The sequence below is a fragment of the Siphateles boraxobius genome, unplaced genomic scaffold (assembly GCF_051911475.1).
Source record: "Siphateles boraxobius isolate OS27281-9 unplaced genomic scaffold, OSU_SipBor_1 19, whole genome shotgun sequence".
Taxonomy (NCBI): domain Eukaryota; kingdom Metazoa; phylum Chordata; class Actinopteri; order Cypriniformes; family Leuciscidae; genus Siphateles; species Siphateles boraxobius.
Window position 1 is genome coordinate 25,960,505 of NW_027508799.1, and position 20,672 is coordinate 25,981,176.

The 20,672-nt window shown below is 38.7% G+C and overlaps 1 protein-coding gene across 13 annotated transcripts in view; it reads left to right on the top strand.

Annotated features, from left to right (window-relative positions):
• The window catches only part of grip1 (glutamate receptor interacting protein 1), a 269,029-nt gene that overhangs the window by 52,074 nt on the left and 196,283 nt on the right, over nt 1-20,672 (top strand). For 2 of the 13 annotated variants that reach the window (XM_077234615.1, XM_077234614.1), the window contains exon 2: nt 17,697-17,804. The exons of the other annotated variants lie outside the window; for them this stretch is intronic. The gene's annotated coding sequence lies outside the window, so the exon portion shown is untranslated. The remainder of the gene's footprint in view (nt 1-17,696; nt 17,805-20,672) is intronic. 13 annotated transcript variants of the gene reach the window in all.

Consider the following 20,672-nt stretch of genomic DNA (forward strand, 5'->3'; position numbering starts at 1 on the left):
TACTCAAAAAAATCCATTTGAGGACTGTAGTATAATTTGTTAGAACGATTATATGAAATTCTTGTTTATGAAGCTTAATTATATAATAATTAGTACAATTAAATAACAGCGTATCTAAAAAGTTATGAGACAACAATAACAAAAAACAAATCTTTTTGAAACAGTTTAACAGCCGTCCTTGAACAGGTTCTGCTCGATCATCTTCACTAACATTCCCTGGTTACGATTGGTTTTATTGACGCCATTGTTTATAATACAGCAAAGAACAAGCTACCGGTAAAGGTAAGGGGCGTGACATTTCCGAAAAACGTGCACTAGGCGGTTAGCGAATCACAACACACTGGGCCAGCTAACCAATCTGAGCCTATTGCATATTTTTTAGGCACTGGCTTTATACAACCTGGAAACCATCAGACCGTTTTTACAAGGAAGGACAGAGCAGTGTAGAATAAACGTAAAATATGATGAAAAATAATGCAATTTCTTTTAATTTTTAGTGTCTTGCTCAGGGACACATTGGTGTCTTACAGTGGATTCGAACCCGGGTCCTTCACACCAAAGGCATGTGTCTTATCCACTGCGCCATCACCACCCCACAAACACAATCAAGCCTTCGAAAAAATGTGTTTTACCACCCCTTTAATGAAGTATGATTAACCCTGCTGTCGTTATGTCTGGGTCATTAACCTTTAATTTTGAATCAACCTCCTTCCCACATCAAAGAAATTCTACTTATGTGGAAGATACATTGATGTATTTGTGGAAGTCCGCAGGTTTTGAAGTGCAGAGGGAATACGTTTTCTGTTTTAGGTACGGGACTGTATGTTCATCAAGTTTAATGTTTAATGACGTCTAATCTTAGACTTATGCTGTGCTACAGAATTTATTTTGAACTAAAAAAACAGAAAATACTTTTTTTTTATTCTAAAAGATAAGCGTGTGTGATTATTAAACTGTAGCTATATTGTGTTAAATAAAGGAGACTGCATGAGATAGAGTGCATGAGATAGGCTTGGGCGGTATCCAAATTTTGATACCGTCAAACCTCCTCCCTATTTTACCGGGGTATACGGTATTACCTTGACTAATTAAAAATTATGACATAAGGCTCAGATAGCGTCACCAAACTGTTGGCTTGTACCTACACCGTTCAGAAACTGAATACCAGATCGGGCAAAAAAAACACACAAAAAAAAATCAAGGCCAACCCGTGGACGTTGTGTCTGATCCCGGCTGACGGCATTAAATGTAATATGAGCCGGAGCCCTATTTAGACTCGACTATTTTTAATACGTGGGCCGTTATAATATGGTGGCGCCAAATAATTGTTTAACCCAGGTGCTGAGGGGGTGGTAGATATAAATAATATTTATAAATGAGCAAAAATGGGACAATTAATAATATTTAATTATTTTAATTGACAATTGTATTCATTTTATTAATTAATTTAAATTAAATTAACAAGCAACAAGCAAGAAGTGCATTTGTAAATCCAGTGACACGCGTCCATTGATTTTTATTAATACAACTTTTCTGTCAGTGCTGCAAAGATTAAGTTGACGATCGCCATCTCCTAGTGGACGATAGAGAGAAATGCACATCATAGATTAATCCGAGAGTATGCTGCCTATATTTCTTTTCCTTTTGAATTGTTTCGTTTAAAGAAATTGACGAATCGCCATCGCCATAGTGAACGCTAGAGAGAAATGCACATCATGGATTAAATAATCATAGAGTAGGCTAGCCGATTTCTTTTCGTTTGGAATAGTTTCGTTTAATTTGATGATCGCCATTTCCGTATAGAACGCGCATAGAGAGAAATGCACATCATGGATTAAATAATCAGCGAGTGGCCTATTTCTTTTCGTTTTGAATTGTTTCGTTTAATGAAGTTTCAAGCTTTATTTAGAAAGCTGTCATGTCTGTGAGACATACACTGAGTTTCGGCTAATTTATGATGAGATTTCAATGCAAGTGACCGCGGCGTGCCAGCGCACGATCATGTCATGATTATGTTGTCTGCTATATTTGATTCTTATTTATTATTGCTTGATAAATATAAATATTAAAATTAGGATACAATTTATACAAAACGAAATTCACTTTAAAGAAAGGCCTTTTACAAAATGAAACTTAATTAAGTGGTCAATGTCTGACTCCCGATGCATCCCATCTTACTCGTGCTGTTCAGTTTTCATTATCAACGTAAAAAAAAATTACATTATAATATTTTAACAAATATAAACGAATGCGCTTATTTAATGAACTCGGGGCAAAATGCATCCTCGCAGCAGTGAGCGGGTGGTTGTTTCGGAGATGCGACATTAGGTTAGAGGTGTTTCCATCCCTCGCGGTCACCTTTTTTATTGCAACATTTACAAATTGCCTAGTCAGTATTTACCGCCTCTCCCTTTTCTCTCTCTCTCTCCTCCACACTGTCACTTGATGACAACTACATAATAATTTTTAGGCATTGAATAAATGATATTTATTTATTATATATAAGTGCCGGTAATGACGGTATTGAAACTGATACATGTTGCTATTTTAAGACCCCGCGGTATATGATATTACCGAAATACCGCCCAACCCTAGCATGAGATCAGTTATTAGTCTGTTTTAATTTGAGCCATGTCAGATGATAAATGTTACAGTACCTTTTGGTTTTGTAAAAACAGCCAAATTTACCAAATATTTATAGTTTTTCTAAGAGTGGGAGCTAGATCAAAAGATAATCTAGTCTGGAGTTACACAAAGAAACCTTTGTTTGTATGAGAATTTGCAGAGAATGAGGTCTTGTTTGAGGGAAAACCTGAGTGAATCTTGTCAGGATTAAACAGAAAGCATTTCCTTTTTGATATACTGAATGGAGGGGTTTGTAAAGAGCATTTTAGTAAAAAAAAAAAGTAAAGCCTCTGCACACAGGTCCGAGGTCACATTCTGTACGGTATAAATGATTTCGTTTAGCATCGCACAACCAGACATTTGACTATGGACATTTAAGTTTTGCATTGCAACATGTTCTGGCCAAGAACTGCCCTCTTAAGCCCAATTTATACTTCTGCGTCGAACTCACGCCGTAGGTATGTTGTAGGCTGTGTGTAGCGCACGTACCCTTCGGTGTACCCTGACATGCACCTCTCCAAAAATGTAACAATGCGTCAATTCTATGCGGACGCAAGCGCTGTGATTGGTCTGCTAGAAACCCTCCCTTGGGTTTCACATGCTCCCTTGCATTTGTAATTGCGCGTCAACATGGACTACGATGCAGAAGTATAAATGAAAACCACCGCGTAGTCTATAGCGTAGAGGCTCCGGCGTAGGTCCGACGCAGAAGTATAAATCAGCCTTTAGACAGGAAAGGGATGTTTTGATTTAAATATATAATATATATTTTATATATATATATATATATATATAATAAATATTATATATATATACCTAAAGGATTATTAGGAACACCTGTTCAATTTCTCATTAATGCAATTATCTAATCAACCAATCACATGGCAGTTGCTTCAATGCATTTAGGGGTGTGGTCCTGGTCAAGACAATCTCCTGAACTCCAAACTGAATGTCAGAATGGGAAAGAAAGGTGATTTAAGCAATTTTGAGCGTGGCGTGGTTGTTGGTGCCAGACGGGCCGGTCTGAGTATTTCACAATCTGCTCAGTTACTGGGATTTTCACGCACAACCATTTCTAGGGTTTACAAAGAATGGTGTGAAAAGGGAAAAATATCCAGTATGCGGCAGTCCTGTGGGCGATAATGCCTTCTTGATGCTAGAGGTCAGAGAAGAATGGGCCGACTGATTCAAGCTGATAGAAGAGCAACTTTGAAATAACCACTCGTTACAACCGAGGTATGCAGCAAATTATTTGTGAAGCCACAACACGCACAACCTTGAGGCGGATGGGCTACAACAGCAGAAGACCCCACCGGGTACCACTCATTTCCACTACAAATAGGAAAAAGAGGCTACAATTTGCAAGAGCTCACCAAAATTGGACAGTTGAAGACTGGAAAAATGTTGCCTGGTCTGAAGAGTCTTGATTTCTGTTGAGACATTCAGATGGTAGAGTCAGAATTTGGCGTAAACAGAATGAGAACATGGATCCATCATGCCTTGTTACCACTGTGCAGGCTGGTGGTGTTGGTGTAATGGTGTGGGGGATGTTTTCTTGGCACACTTTAGGCCCCTTAGTGCCAATTGGGCATCGTTTAAATGCCACGGCCTACCTGAGCATTGTTTCTGACCATGTCCATCCCTTTATGGCCACCATGTACCCATCCTCTGATGGCTACTTTCAGCAGGATAATGCACCATGTCACAAAGCTCGAATCATTTCAAATTGGTTTCTTGAACATGACAATGAGTTCACATTACTAAGATGGCCCCCACAGTCACCAGACCTCAACCCAACAGAGCATTTTTGGGATGTGGTGGAACGGGAGCTTCGTGCCCTGGATGTGCATCCCACAAATCTCCATCAACTGCAAGATGCTATCCTATCAATATGGGCCAACATTTCTAAAGAATGCTTTCAGCACCTTGTTGAATCAATGCCACGTAGAATTAAGGCAGTTCTGAAGGCTAAAGGGGGTCAAACAAAGTATTAGTATGGTGTTCCTTATAATCCTTTAGGTGAGTGTGTATGTGTATATTTATATATATATATATATATATATATATATATATATATATATATATATATATATATATATATATATATATTAGGTTCAGGAAAATCAAAAACCAGATATAGTCCTGGCAGCAAAGTCGATGTGCATTTTTTATCTACCTAATAAGTGTCTATGAGAAAATTCCTTTTGTAAGTTTAGTTTAAACTTTTTTTCTCAGCAGATCAATTAAAATGTGAGACCTCCCAGAAGTTGAGTAAAACCATCCAATGTTATTGAAGTGGTCATTTTGAGAAAATTCTTACTAGTTTTTATGTGCAATATCCCCTGAAGTTCTGTTAACTAATGATTCTTATAGAAAACACTATAAGAAATACATAAGAATAGTCTTGTCCCTTCATTAATGTACAAGTTTAAGATCACTCAAGGGCTCCCGCTGTTTCAAAGGCTTTCACAACCATTGTTAACCTAGCTGATCCTTAAGAGCAAATGGTTATTTGCCATTTTAGTGTCTAGAACTGTGCACATATGTGGGTTGCAAGTGATGAGCTTGACTACTGTCTGCAGTACCTTGTATTTGGTTCAGTAATCTGATTTCCATCCAAATTGCTGATCCCATGACAGCAAGCTTTCCCAAACTAACCCACCTGATTCAATAAATTTGGTGTGTGACGAGTGAAGCTGTTGAATCAGGTTTGTTGGTTTAGTTATGGGTCTGAAAAAGGAATATTTTTGCCAATGGCCTTCAGTATTGGAGTTTGGCAGCCAGTGGTGTGTTTGTTGCCAGTCAGAACTGAACATGTTTGTGTGTTTCTTCATACAGGCTTGGTAAAGAGATCAAATTAGCCTTTTAGACTGAGCGGGGGTTTGGTGGCAAACACCCCTGGAAGACAGGTTTTAAACATTTTAAAGTTAAATGCATCAATCTGGTGCTTTTTGGCAGGCTTCCGTCAAGTTGATTAATGAGATTTTTAACTGAATAGAAATCTAATCCTGTCCAGGTAGGAATGTCTATGACGTGTAGTTTCATCATTATGAATTTTTGGGTAAAAAGTTGGTGGATCAAGTACTGCTGGTGTTCCATTTGATATTTTAAAATCACAGATTCTGATCACAGATTGCTCAGGACAGACACTGTTGTAACAGTGGCTGTGTTCGGTGGTGATGGCGCAGTGGATAAGACACATGCCTTTGGTGTGAGAGACCTGGGTTCGAATCCACTGTGAGACACCAATGTGTCCCTGAGCAAGACACTTAACCCCTAGTTGTTGCAGTGGATAAGACACATGCCTTTGGTGTGAGAGACCCGGGTTCGAATCCACTGTGAGACACCAATGTGTCCCTGAGCAAGACACTTAACCCCTAGTTGCTCCAATGGCGTGCGACCTCTGAAATATAGCAATTGTACGTCGCTTTGGATAAAAGCGTCAGCTAAATGAATAAATGTAAATGTAAACAGAATCAATGATTCTCCTCAAATGTTTATTTTTTCTTTATACAATATGTATCATTTAAAAAATGTATCCCATTTTGTTTCAATAGGTTTTGTAATGCACAGATCCAGAGAACAGGAAATCACCCCACCCACTTTGGCACTGTACTGATTTTGAAAGGCAAGCTTTACTTTATAGAGTTCTTTGCTGCAGTCGTATTCGCTGCAGTCGTATTTTTATGCACTGCTGCTTTTATGCCAAATACCCTTTTTTTGTCTGTTTCTCAACTTATTTTGATTGATGTTTTTACGTTGCAAGTGATGCTGTAATCAATTCTGCTTTTTTTCCAGTCATAAATGGCAGAACTTTTCTAGAAGAAAAAGATATTTTAGTCAAAAGCAATTTGAGTGTGGATGGTGAGTGCTTTCAGTGTTCTGCTCGGGAATGATATGCTCTTATAGAATAAAGCATTTTTGGTGCTCATATCTTTGTTGATATTTAGCTATGGATGTCAGCTGAACCTGCTGTGTTGAAGTATGAGAAGGCAAGACATTTGAATTGCATCAATACTGAACATCTACAGTAAAATCTTATACTGTGAAGCATAAAGCTATTTATGTGGTTTGAAGTCATTGGCGTCATTAAGCTCTTCAGAACCTTTTTTCTGTATTATAGTGTATATAGTAATTAGCGCTTACACTTCCTTTTCCACTCGTAGCATATGCTAATGGTGCAGCTCAGGGCTATGGATGAGCTCTCAAGTGAGTAAATGGCACAAATGAATCCTATACGCTTCATTTTTGAAACCGCCACACTATACAAGAGGCAGTTTATTATGAGAAGGTCACGAATGAAGGTTGATGAGAGACAGCGAGGTAAATGCACTCTGAGAAAGAGGGCAAAATGGATTCTCAAAGTCATATCAACAAACCTGAGATTAACATACTGTTAATGAAGTATGTTACAAAAGGAAATTGGGGACATAGAGTTCCTGCAAATCCATCTGGCAGAGTCATTCTCATCAGTATGTTTGTAAAACAGTTCTTAGACTTTACTTTCCAGTGTGTCGCACCCAAAGGTATAGAGTTGTCCAAATTAAAATAATGTTGTCCTTGACCCTTTTGAATTAATTTCTCCTTACTTTTAGCATTTAACTTTGCCATTTTGAGACTTTATTTCCAAACTAAACTGTCACAGTGGGCTTTATAAATATTGAATTCTTGAACTTTTGTTTAGTCCATGGGGACAAGATTTAACTAACCTCTGTTCTTAATAGGACACTCCGTTAGGACATTTACTGTGTCAGATAAACATGTCTGCTAAAAATGGATGGTGTGGTCATTGGCCAGGTTAATATAGTTAACCTTTTTAAAATGCTTCTTAATACCCCAGTTGCCAATACCAAAGTGAGAATGTGTCCTTTGCGTATACATTTTAAAAAGGTCTGTTTCATCTGAAATAAAATAAGACAGCTTTTGTAAAACATTTTAGTCCGATTTGAAATCAGTGTGGTTTTTGTGAAGTTGGATGAACAGACCTAAATAATGTGATTACAACTCAATTGGCTTCTTCAATAAAGCTAAAGTCTCAGCATTGTGTGCTTGCTCTGAAAGACTTAAGGCTGATTTATACTTCTGCGTCGGACATACGCAGGAGCCTCTAAGCCGTAGACTACGCATTGGTTTTAATTTATACTTCTGCGTTGTTGTCTGCTTTGACGCACGCAGAGGGAGCATGTGAAACCCGAGGGAGCGGTTTGAGCAGACCAATCACAGCGCTCGCGTCCGCGTAGAATTGACGCGTTGTTACATTTTTGGAGAGGTGCACGTCAGGGTACGCCGAAGGATAAGCGCGTTACGCACAGCCTACGGCGTAGCTACGGCGTAAGTTCGACGCAGAAGTATAAATTGGGCTTTACCTGTCAGAATGCAAGGTAGTGCCTAAAGTAATGCCATAACCAGCCCCAAAAAGAAAAGAATTGTGGCCCGTTTGCATGTAGTTGTTACTGCATTTTGAATGGTGTAAAATGTTTTGAAGTCCGACAAGTCACGCGGTTTTGTTTTCATAATTGACATTGCTATAATTTCCAAGTATTATGTCCATCTCTACAGTTTACTGTACCTGTGTCTTCATCCACCACTCTGGCGCCTTCCCTTAAAGGATTAGTTCACCTCAAAATGAAAATTTCCTGATAATTTACTCACCTCAATGCCATCCAAGATGTTCAAGTCTTTCTTTCTTTAGTGAAAAAGAAATTACGTTTTTTTTTGAGGAAAACATTTCAGGATTTTTCTCCACACAATGGACTTTAACGGTAACCAAATTGTTGAAGTCCAAATCAATGCAGTTTCAAAGGGCTTTGAAGTGCTTCAAAGCACAGTCATTTTCTAAAAAAAAGTAAAAATGTATATACTTTTTAACCACAATTGTTCGTCTTGTGCTGGTCTGCGACGCGCCATGGCATTACGTAATCACGTTGGAAAGGTCACGCTGGACGTAGGCGGAAGTACCGCCCAATTGTTTACAAAGCGAACATGGAAAGACTAATGATGTCGGATGATATTTAAGTTGGAGGAGAAAATGAGATGGAGTTTTTCGCCCTACCCTACCTTTTTGAACTGGAGTACAAAAATGAAGACCTCAGGCAGATAAAGGAGACCGCTGCGGCGACACAAACATCAGGCAGAGACAAAGATCGAACAAGATGTGGTGGTGCACACTTGGTAAATGCCAACCATTGCCAATGGAGCAAGAAAGCAAGAAAGTGCTGCCATGACTGGACCATACCAATTCCACCGCTGGAAAGAATCAGTTAGTCAGCCGGTGAGACTGTGCCTCTGTCTCGCTGCATTAAAGAACACAATGGTTTTCCGCCGTTACTGAGCAACAGCGGGCATGGGCACGTCACGGGCACAGCCGACGATTTCAGGTAACGGCGATTTTCTTGCTGGTGATTGAAATTATCATTGAAAAAATGAGCACTGCACACTCTAATAAGTGTCAGAGAATGTTCGGGTGTGTTGATATCCAGGTGTAGCATGAGCAACCACAGCTTCAATCACTCAGGATTGTGTATAGGAAATCTGTGAAAACTCACGTTTTTTCCAGGTGGAAAAAAACATTTGGGTTTCAAAAGAATTAAACATCCAGGATATGAATACGAAAGGACCATTTTAAACAATAAACTGACACAAAGACATAAATATGTCATTCAACATACAATAAATTTTTAACAATCCTCCTCCACACTTTTTAAACAATGGGGCGGTACTTCCGCCTACGTCCATCGTGACCTTTTCATTGTGATTAAGTAATGCCTGGCGCATCGCAGACCAGCACAAGATGAACAATTGTGGTTAAACAGTATATCATTTTTTTTTAGAAAATGACCGATCGTTTCGCTAGATAAGACACTATTCCTCAGCTGGGATCGTGCAGAGCCCTTTGAAGCACTTCAAAGCCCTTTGAAACTGAATTGATGAACTTTAACAATTTGGTTTCCGTTAAAGTCCATTGTGTGGAAAAAAATCCTGCAATGTTTTCCTAGCAAAATTTTTTTTTATTTTTCACTGAAGAAAGAAAGACATGATCATCTTGAATGGTATTGGGGTGAGTAAATTATCAGGAAATTTTCATTTTGAGGTGAACTAATCCTTTAAGGTAGTGTTGATCAGCCTTCCTGTGCCATGTCTTAAGCTGATGTTGCCCGCAGTACAAAGTTTTTTGAAATAATTACCCACACAGATTCACACCACCTCCTTCAGCCATTCATTCAGTTTAGACGCCTCTCTCTTTTGGCTTTAGGGAATCCCAGCTCCTACTGTATTATTGTTACTGAAAGAGCCTGTGGGTTTTCCAGGCAAAGCTTTTATGTTTGATTTCAGAAGTCATGGCATTGAATATGGGATTTTTCATGCAATTGATGTTCTCTTCCCTGTATTTCAGCTCTTCAAGAACACATGTGTGCCGACTTACTAACTAGTTTAGTCATTTTTTGTGACACTTCCTTAGTAGTTCTGGATCTTCGACAGTACCTAGTTTTAGCGTAACATGGTTTGCATGCAAAAGCAAGCCTTTAATTGAGCCCTATGAACTGTGGATCCACAAAGCTTTTCAGTGTGGAAATACCCAATTCATCCTCGTCTGCACCCATGAGACAGGAAATTAACAACTTGGTGAGAAAAGTGAGATTGAAAGAGAGAAAAACAAATGGGGAGGGGGGAAGAAGGGACTGCAGTGCTGGCACTTTTTACAAAAATACACCCAACTGTTTCCTGCCAATACTAACCAAAGCTGAATCAGCCTTAGTTACAAGGAAACCCTTTAGGCACTCATGTTTGGCTCAGTGTCAATGCCTAACAAACCTTAAATATACCTGTTGCGGAACTGTCTATAAAGTTTATCCCCACCATACCCCGACTCTGCAACCAGGCAGCAATAATGAGTTTTCAAGCTTGCCAGGCTTTTGAGCAAAAAAGATAAGGGCAGAGTTTTGTTCCCTTTTGAAAGATGTGTCCTGAGCCCCTCTGACCTACGTTAGTCTGCATTGAGACAGATAGCTTCTCTCTAGTGCTGTGCTCATCAGAGGTGAAAATTGCCAGGTCTGTGAAGCCAACGCCACTGGGCCTAGATCAGCTGTTCCTCCACCTGGCCGGATTACAGAGGTATGGAACTTGTACAGAAGGCACTGAAAGGTAGTGCTGGGCGGTAAACCGGTTCAAACCGAAAACCGGTTTATATTTTCGTCACGATATTGATTTTGAATAAACCGCCATACCGGTGTATTTAATTACACAACGTTCGGAACAAACGTTACGCTGCGCGACACTGTTTCAGACGGACCCTTTACAATGTTGCACTTCTAAGCAGCGACGAGTGAGGGTAAACAAACAGCAGTGCTCTGTTACGTTACATGGACGATGGATGCTGAAGAATTAGTACAACATGACACACAAGAACAACTTGTGCCAAAAAGAGGAGCCGGGTCTGTTGTTTGGAGGTTTTTGGTTTCCAAAAATCCGTCATCGACCAAACAACCATTTTATGTAAGTGCTGTCGGGCTAAAACTCTCGCCAAATGCGGCAACACGAACATTATTATACAGGATAATCCTGTGTGCCAAGTTGCACTATAATTATTTTATGTTTGTTCTGGTTTCGAAGCAATACTTTTGAAGGAATAACTAATGCAAGTTGCATAATGTTTTTTACTATTTTTTTTATAGACCTCAAAAGCAATGCAAGACAAGTTTAAGTTTTCTTTTTATATTTACTTGAATGCACGTAATGTTCCTGGACTTGTACTTGAACTAGCTAACTTATTCCAAGTTGTTCTAATTGTGTTGTTTAAAATAAAAGTTCTGTATTTTGACTGGAATTGTCTTTGCATTCTGATTCCTCACTTCATTAGAATCATGAATGGCTCTTATTTGTAAACAACAACATCATTTTCTGGGGCCATGCAAACCTGTATTACTAGTGTGGAATTATTCTACAATATTCAATAATGACAGTAAAATAGACCATCCTAAGTCAATTTACTGCAGTAATTCCTCTCTCAACCAGTAGAAAATGCATTGAACACCTGACTATGTATGAAAAAAAAAAACGTCATAAACCGGAAACCGGCATAATTTTGAAAAAAACCGTGATATCAATTTTTGGTCAAACTGCCCAGCACTACTGACAGGGTTCAAAAGTCTACATGTTCAAGTTGCCATCCACAGGGATCCAGCCTATTATGTGTCAAAGATCACAGAGATGTCAAGGGAAAGTGGGTCACGGTCGATATGGAAATTCTTGTTGACATATGGAAGACTGTGTCCTTAATGTAGGTTCTTTAGTACACTTTGAAAAATAAAGTGCCCTGTAAAAAAGTGCCCCCTTTTAGAACTGTACTGAGCTTGTTGTAGAGCTGTACTGTTGTCATTGTGTAGTCAAGATTCTTGCAAGTAACCTTCAATGACTCTAAATATGTACCCTTGTGCTTCTTTCTGGCACCAACACCACTAGATCACACTGAATCCTTTTTCATCCAGAATTGTGCTGGTGCTGGTGCTTGTGCCGGAGCTAAACAATAGGGGCATAACAGCTTTTCATTGGGGCAGTATCATCAAAAAGGTGTAAATATGTACACTTTAGGGGTATTTGAGGTACAAAGGTGAACCTTTGGAGGGTGCTGTCTCAGTGACCGAAGTTGTACCCCTAAAGGTACAAAACAAATTCTGACACTGCATTGATTTTTAGTGCAGTTATGATGTAACTGACTGGGACTTTTATAATCTACCCACAAACAGTGCATTGCTGTCTTAAAGTATTTTATGCCATTAAGGCTAAATTACAATAGCCTTAGTTACAATTAAGTCATTAAGCAAAACTTTTTATCATCCAAAGCATTTTATTGGCTAGTTATTGGGTGCACTGGGCATTTACAGTATAGCTTTGTTATTATTATAATGGAAGCTTTGAAAAATCAACTTACATTTGGTGAGGACATTTCATTTATCCCATCTCCTGATAGCTCTTAATCATCAACTTTAAGAGACCACCCTGACCTTTGTCCGTTCTCCTAAACTGTTCCAGATCAGCACCTGGTGTGTGAAGAATGTATAGTGTCAACAAAGAGTTACGAATAGTCTTCACATCTGACATTCAAAGAAAAGCGAGGGATCACAAACCAAACGCACTGATCTGAAGGCAGTTTTGAGGAGTAGTAACACAACACTGAAATGTCACCGTCAACACAGTCCCTCTGAGCTCCTGCATTGACTGTCGGATTTGCTCTAGCTTTTTGCTTCGCACCCTTGGCATGACGAATCGCTACTTGGGAGAGAGATGATACGCATAGCCCACACAGTAGGTTACACAACCAGCTAAGAAGTTGTGATGGGAGAGATCCACACACTATGACTTTTCTTCCCTGTGATTTGAGCACACTCTAAGCCCTGAGCCACACTCAACATTATGCCCATACTTACGTGAGACTGTATGTAGAACAGCAAGCTTCATGCCATTGTCTTGTAATAAGCAGATGCATGGTCTTATTTTAGATTATTTTCAATGCTTAACTCTCATTTTGTGTTGAAATTGATTTAGTATTTTCATGTTTGGGGTATCAGAGACCCCAGTGATGTACATATAAAAATAATAATAGTCATTTTGAAATTAACCTCTTATATTCCCTTTCAATGTTCCTCTGACCAAATCAAAACCAGGTAGGAAGATATTAGCTTTAGCAGGTCGTTTTAATGTGGAGTAGACATTGACTATATATGACTCTTATTCATTGTAGTTGTAACGGTTTCAGTTTGACCCCAGATAAAACACAGGGGAGAAAAAAAGAATCAATTGTCAAGTGTACTTGTACATTGCGTACTGTGTTGTATGAGAGAGTCTTAGTTATGTGAAAATAACTGTATAGCAATAAATGTAATGCAGTTTTACGTTGTATCCCTCGACCCCAAACAGAACATGATAGTTAATGAAGACATTGCAGCAATGTTTAGTTGCTTGTTTACCGTAATTGGCACCCTAATTTATTTCTGCAGAATGCATATAAATTATAAAGTGAGCAAAACCCAAGGACTCTTTTGTTTGGCTGATTTCAGTTTTTCATTTTTAAAACTCTCTCACAGCACAATAAGAATTATCTCATCTCATTGTGTGCCAGCCTGCCTGCATCCTAGGCTGATTTGCTTGCTTCCGTCTGCACGCCGTCACATCACTGCAGATCCCTGTTCTGACGTGGCTCTAAGCTTGATTGACAATGTTGCTGCGGCTGAAACTTCGCCACCAGAATTGAACAGACGTTCCCTCTTCACCTCCGTCTACCCATCCCGGTTCCACATTCATTTCATCTGCCACTACATACCCATTTGACACTCAAAATTCAGACCAGAAGACCTGAGCACTACCCTGCGGGCCATCAGCGACCGTTAGTGCTGAATGCTAATGAGAAGTCTTTATTAGCACAGAGACACAGTTAGTTCTCTCAGAGCGGGTGAAGGCACATTTATTCAGAGTGGTAAGAGGCTGCTGGATGGGTGCCTTTCTCAGTGGGCATGTTTTCACGGCTAGTCCAGATCAGCATTAATGCACTTATCAGGGCTCCACAGAGAAAACAGTCCAACACAGCTCGCACTTCAAAAGGAGCTCAGGTGGTTATACGACCGTTTGATCACCGCAGTAGGTCAGTGACATCATCACAGCTCCCTTATGAACAATGTCCTGGCCAAGTGCAAAAAAGTTGAGCTAAATAAATATTCTTCAAAGGGTGACATTCTCCTAGTGGATTCAGCAGCTTTTCAAAATCCATAAAAATGCTAATAAACTATTAGCGCAACATGCTAGTTGTGTGAGAAAATATGTTGGACTGTCTGGCAGCTGTGCTGTTTTAGTATTAATTGTGTTACTATTGCCATTGAGTAACTGCGGGTGCATTTATTGAAGTTTATTTAATGGATAAAGTTGATTCTTTTCCAGGACTTGTCAATCAACTTGGTTGTGGCTTCCGGACTGCTTTTCTCTGGGGAGGTTGTTGTGTTTGTTTGTTTTGTGATTGTTGGCTTGTTTGCATTTTCATCAAAACCAAATTTTCTGCTTCAAGTCCTGTCGATTTGCATGCAAATACTGTATGCGTATACCACATACATTTTGACAGCATTGATGAGGTTGCACTGTTTATATTTTCATTTGAGCTTCATTGGAAGCTACTTAAAGCCTGACAGAAGAGGATTTACTGTATTAAATGGAGTTATTGCTGTTTTTCTGTTGTGTAGGACCATTCAGATTTGTACGAGCCTGAATTGGATTGTCATTTTCTTGGAATTGTGGGATAGTGGAGGTAGGAACTGTTGGTCTAGGATTCATTTTTGGTCCTGTTAATGAGGTGGAACCTGTCAATCTGTAACATTAGGTGCAACTACAGTTTTAAGTACCTTACTTACACTGAAGATTACCATGAATGTATTTACAATTAGCATTTATAGTAGTTAGACATCTGCAAAATTATACCATCAGTTGTGCATAAGCCTAGTTAAATGTGGATATGGCGGCCACACACTGTTCGTTATATTAACTCAAATCCACTGAATGAAATGATAAAATATTAAAGTAATTGCACCATATGTGAGAAAAAGTATCAAGCAAACAGCATAGATAATTGGAACATGCTACCCAAACAGTTGCAAAATGTTTCTCTTGTATGTTTTGTTTAGAAAAGAGAGAAACAAAGACACATTTTAGCCATTCAAAGTGATTCAATACAGAGTTGATGATATTGTAAGCTGCTTTTGACGCAACAGTCAAAAGTTAAATAAAATTTATAAAAATCAACATGCATTCATTGTAATCTTCTTTTAGACAAAGGAAAATAAAGCTACTTTTGATGCATATTTTTTAAAATGTGTAACAAAAAAACATTGCTGTCACTTCACATATAATTAAATATGATTATAAATCACATTAAATATATTATTAAATATAATTATAGTTAAATAGTTATTGCACAGAACGACACCAGAAAGGTATGGAAAAGGGGCATAATGGGCTTAGAGGTCTGTCTCTCATTGTTGGACCATTGCATAAACTTCTTTTTTTTCTTCCATCCAATATTAAGCTCGTTTTTATGATTATCTGCAAATGCCCACACACATTGTCAACATCTAAATCATCAGCTTCCTATTCATGTGTGCAGACATGGAGTGACTAAGCCCTTATTGAAAGTTACTTTGCATTGGCCAGCTGTTCTCAGCCTCTCCCGCCCCATTGGCATTTCGAAGAAACAAGATGATTATTATTTGTGTTTTTGTGAAAGAGAGAAAATGACTTTGGATTATCGGCACATCCTTCAGACTATTTTATACCTCCTTTGTCTTTGTTTCCTCGCTCTGCATTCAGTGAATATGTTGGGAAAATGCTTTATGATTGCTCTATAAGTTATCGGTCTAAACTAAATCTGTTGCCTTCTGCACCCTTCTCTCATTGCATACTACAACTGTGACCCATTGTGGATGCTAGAGTCATCCCAACACCATGGTAAATGTTTAACACAGAGCAGTCTCACTTCATGCAGTCTAGTAGTGTTGTCAGAGAGATGGATAGCCAGACAAGTTATTGACATCATTAACATCATACATAATCTTGTTAAGGGCGTTTTTTTGTTGTTTAACTAACTGTATTGTTAGTGTTGGGTTGATATCCAATGTAAAATGGATGTAAAAACTACTTCTGTACCTGTAGAGTACTACTACCTGCAAAACCTGTTGAGAAGCACTGGCTTAGACAATCCCACTCAGTTTGAATCATGTTCCTATTCTTAGACCATTTTTAAAATCGTAAATTTTCTCAGCCGCATTATTAATCTCATACAGCACCGTTTGGCTCATCAGGAGGGAGCAACAGTGATGTGAACATGCTGTTTATTGCCACCATCTTTCATCTGCATTGCACGCACTGGATGCTAATGCAGGTCTTGAAGTGATTTCCTAATTGTATTAAAATTGTGCATGCTGGGAAGCTTCAACTTTTCTCTCTACTTCCCTATCTCTGTAAACCAAATTGAATCAAACATAAAAGTGAAACTTTGCGTTTGTTTACAACGTTAGACCTAAAAGGACTGATTTTTTTTTCATTAGGCCGTCTCCTTTTTTTCATTAGGCTTTCATTAGCTCTTAAAGCATAAATTTCAGTGCCTGTCTGTCCAGCCACAATAGTCATTTTCGTCCATCCTGTGTCAGGATAAATTTCCACTAGGGATCAGGTGGGATGGCCTCTTTTTGCCAGCTTTTTGTCTCGACTGATGAATGTCTTTGGACGACCACATTGCCGGATATCACAACACTTTCCGATCACTCTGACATTTATGGCCGGCACAAATTATTGAACAACTTGACATTCCTTGTACATGGCGACTCAAACGGAAATGACATTTTCCGGTGTTACTTAGTCAATATGTTTTACACCTATGTCACAGAAAACCAAAGGGTAATGAACGCAAATTACTACAGAGTGTCAGTGCGAAGTTGAGGAAGGCATGTGGTGGTGATGAATGTTTCTTCTACAGACAGAGATTGAGGGAAAACCAATGTGTTTATGCACCAAATCATCAATGACTGTTGTAGCACCCCTGAGAACAAGAGCAAAATGCACTACAGAACACGTTCAATGAAGCTCAACCAAGAGCCTCTGCAATACCCCAGCGAGTTATTGACGCCTTTTCCAGATTGAATCACAGCGCACGCCACAACATTTCATTTCATGGGTCTTATGTGCGCAGATAGGAAGCTGGCACATCTAAACTGAAAACGGAGTGTAAAATGGAGGAAAATGGCGCTCACCATCTTAATCATCTACCCTTAAATCATAATTTACTCCCTGAAATTGCTCCTCTGGTTAGCTATTCTCCACACAGGTTAATATAAGACATCATGTTGTAAAAAAGTGGTTGTACTTAAATGACGCCAAGTGTTTCACTTGAAAGCAATCAACATATGTATACTTCATTTTTTCTTTATATATCAGAAGCTGACCCACAACATCATCTGAGATGATCTTGTGTTTGTTGCAGTGTAAGCATTACAACCTCTAAGCTCTGTTTCCCTTTCTTTCTCTTGGTTGCTCTGCAGGATACCCTGAACAGCTGTTCCCTCTGCAGTAATCAGAGAGCGGGAAACCGGTACAGAGCGGGGCAGCAATTAAATGCTAAACACCGTGGAACTGGTGCAGGAAGTGAAGCAAGTCTTGATTACGGTTCATTGATCCTTTTTAATGACATCCCTCAGTCCTATTGTCCCAAGTCAGGCTTAAATAAAATTTTAGGGTTCAGTGTAAGTTAAGTTCCGACTGTGTTTGTGGCAGCAAGTTGATTACCGCAGAAAATATGACGAAATATTTCTTTCCTTCACTTTTTCACCTTTCAGAAAAAATGCATTGGTGGAAGAAAAGGGCCAGTTTGCAGAGTAACCAAAAATATGCTGTTTTAAACCACTATTTTTTTTCTGCCCCCCTTTTTTAAAGGGTAACTAAACCCCTGGTCAAAGCCTGACTCCACCCACTGGCAATATTTGAAAAATGCACCTGAGACCCGCAGTGACAGCTGCTGTCAAACTAGCTAAAATTGAGTTACCCAAGTAGCTTTGCAACAGAGCGGTCATTTGAAGTCGAGAACTTTTCTCCCCCACCTTCACCTGAAGTAGAGGAGGGTGAATTGTCTGTGGACACCAGCTCAAACTGCGGTCTTAACTCCCCGCATTGCGATCGGCATCCGATTCTTCTTATACTCAGTAATTTTGAGGTAATTTTTTCCAGGATTATTATTACTATTACGTTCATTATATTTTGTTGCTATGTGAAAAAAATTATCAGCAAATCGCGCCGGCGCGTTTGTCGACACCAGAGGATTAACTTTAGCCTAATAAGAAGGAACAAAAATTGTGATTTAAAAATATATGCTCACTCACATCATGACGCCGCTGCGGTGGTGGAGTTCATGCAGGAAGAGCAGCGTTTGGCAGCGCGAGCTGTGTGGAGAAGCCCATTTCCACCTCCATTGCGTTGGAGAAGCAATCCCATGTAAAATGCAGGTTGCACATTGGAGCGATAGGCGAGATTAACTACCTAGGCTACACGAAATAATCTAAATAACTATATAAATGCTATGCTAACTAGGGCTGGGCGGTATATCGAGTTTATATTTTTTTTCCCCATGATATGGAATGAGGCAATACCATTTATATCGATACAGTAGTTTTATACGAGCACATCTGAAAAATAGTGGAGTACGTAGTGTGAGCTCCTGCAGTGAAAGAACAGTACAATTTGTCCTAAACATGACACAAGTTTATTAAGCGCTTCAAAATAACTGGTAAGATAGTTAACAAGTTTAAAGCGGCTTGCCCTGTCAGATGCTTGGACAGATAGCCTACTGTTAGTGACTGAAAGATAAATACTGGCGCTGTTTGCAAACAGTTTGAGACGTGGTGCTTTCCTCAGTGCTTAACTCACATTTCACAGGTATATTCTCCATCTGTAAATGTTCAAACAAATCAAACAAATATGTCCATTTCACTGTCAGGAGAGGACGAGCTTCTTCAAATGAATCTACGCTAAAATTCAACCTTCCGTGAATGAGCGCCGCCACGCGCATGCGCGCCAAACAGACAAGCACAATAGAACCGTAGCGCCATAATTCTGACTAAAATACATATTACTAAAATATTTGTTGTTGGAGACAATAAATGTGCCATATGTGGAATTTTAAACCTACAAGTATATTTTTATGAAAGTGACCATTATAATGGGGTAATCAAATGCAGGCTAATATAATTAGTTTGTGCTTTTGTTTTTATTTTCATTTTTAGTTTAGCCTTTAGTCATTTTTAAAAACAAAAGCATTATTTTTGTTTTTAGTTTGTTATGTTACAATGTTAGAATGTAATGTGATTTTAATCACCTTTTTGCACATAATATATTGCATAGCCTACATTACATTCCCTATTTGTTTCCATATCCTTCAATATCAACATTGTTTGGATATCATTGAGCAGGATGTGAAATAACATTTTTTTTTAAATAAATACATTTTCTTTATCTAAATAGAAAAACATAGAAAGTACCGAGATATATCGTATATCGCCATTTAACCAAAAAATACCGAGATATGATTTTTTGGCCATATCGCCTAGCCCTAATGCTAACTAGATGTAATGTATATCTATCCTGATCGTTCTCGTAATTCCAACTCCTGACTCGCTACAGTAGTTTTGACGGAACCAGATGCGTTTATACCAGGGGCTGCCAAGGGCGTGGTGAGCTTGCACCAGGGCGTGACAGTGACATCAGAGAGTATTCTACGTCAGAGAGTACCCCTACTGCAGGAGCTTTCCGTTTAACCTGAAGAGGGCAGCACTCAGGCGTTTTTACACCATATATTTGAAAATTAAAACACTTTATACCCAAATGTCAAAAAATGTACTCGAATCAATGAACAGCATTTATGAAGCTCCATTCTTTCAGATAATAAACTAAAAAAAGTTGTTTTAGTGTTTAGTTACCCTTTAAGATTCCTTTTCTGAGGTCACCGTTATAGTCCACCTATATCTTTAAAAACATACTTAAAACATTTATTTGCTGCAACTTTAAGTTAATTAAATGTTGTTAACTGATCAACTTTATCCCAACACTTTTACAGAAAATTGAGAAATGAATATTCTCATGGCACCTCTGTACTACTGTGTAAATCGCACTAATGCGTTTTCTCATTGGTATTTTTTTTTATAGATAGTGGCATAAATTATAATTATTGCATTTATTAATTTAGTTGAAAGTGTTTTTTTAATTGCTTTTATTATAAACAAAACAATTATGATTATTTCTTATTGGACAAACATGAACTCTGCAATGCTCTATGGGAAGGGTTAGAGGAGCACAGTTAGCTATGCTAAGGTAACTCTGTCCATGTGTGATATAATACACGAGGGTCAGTACTTCAGTTCAATGAGATGTAAGTGTGAGTGGAGGTACCTGTTGCAGAGATATAGAAATCAAAATCTGGATTGGTTTGGACAAAAAAGTGGTTTGGACAAAATCTGTTTGCCCTTTAA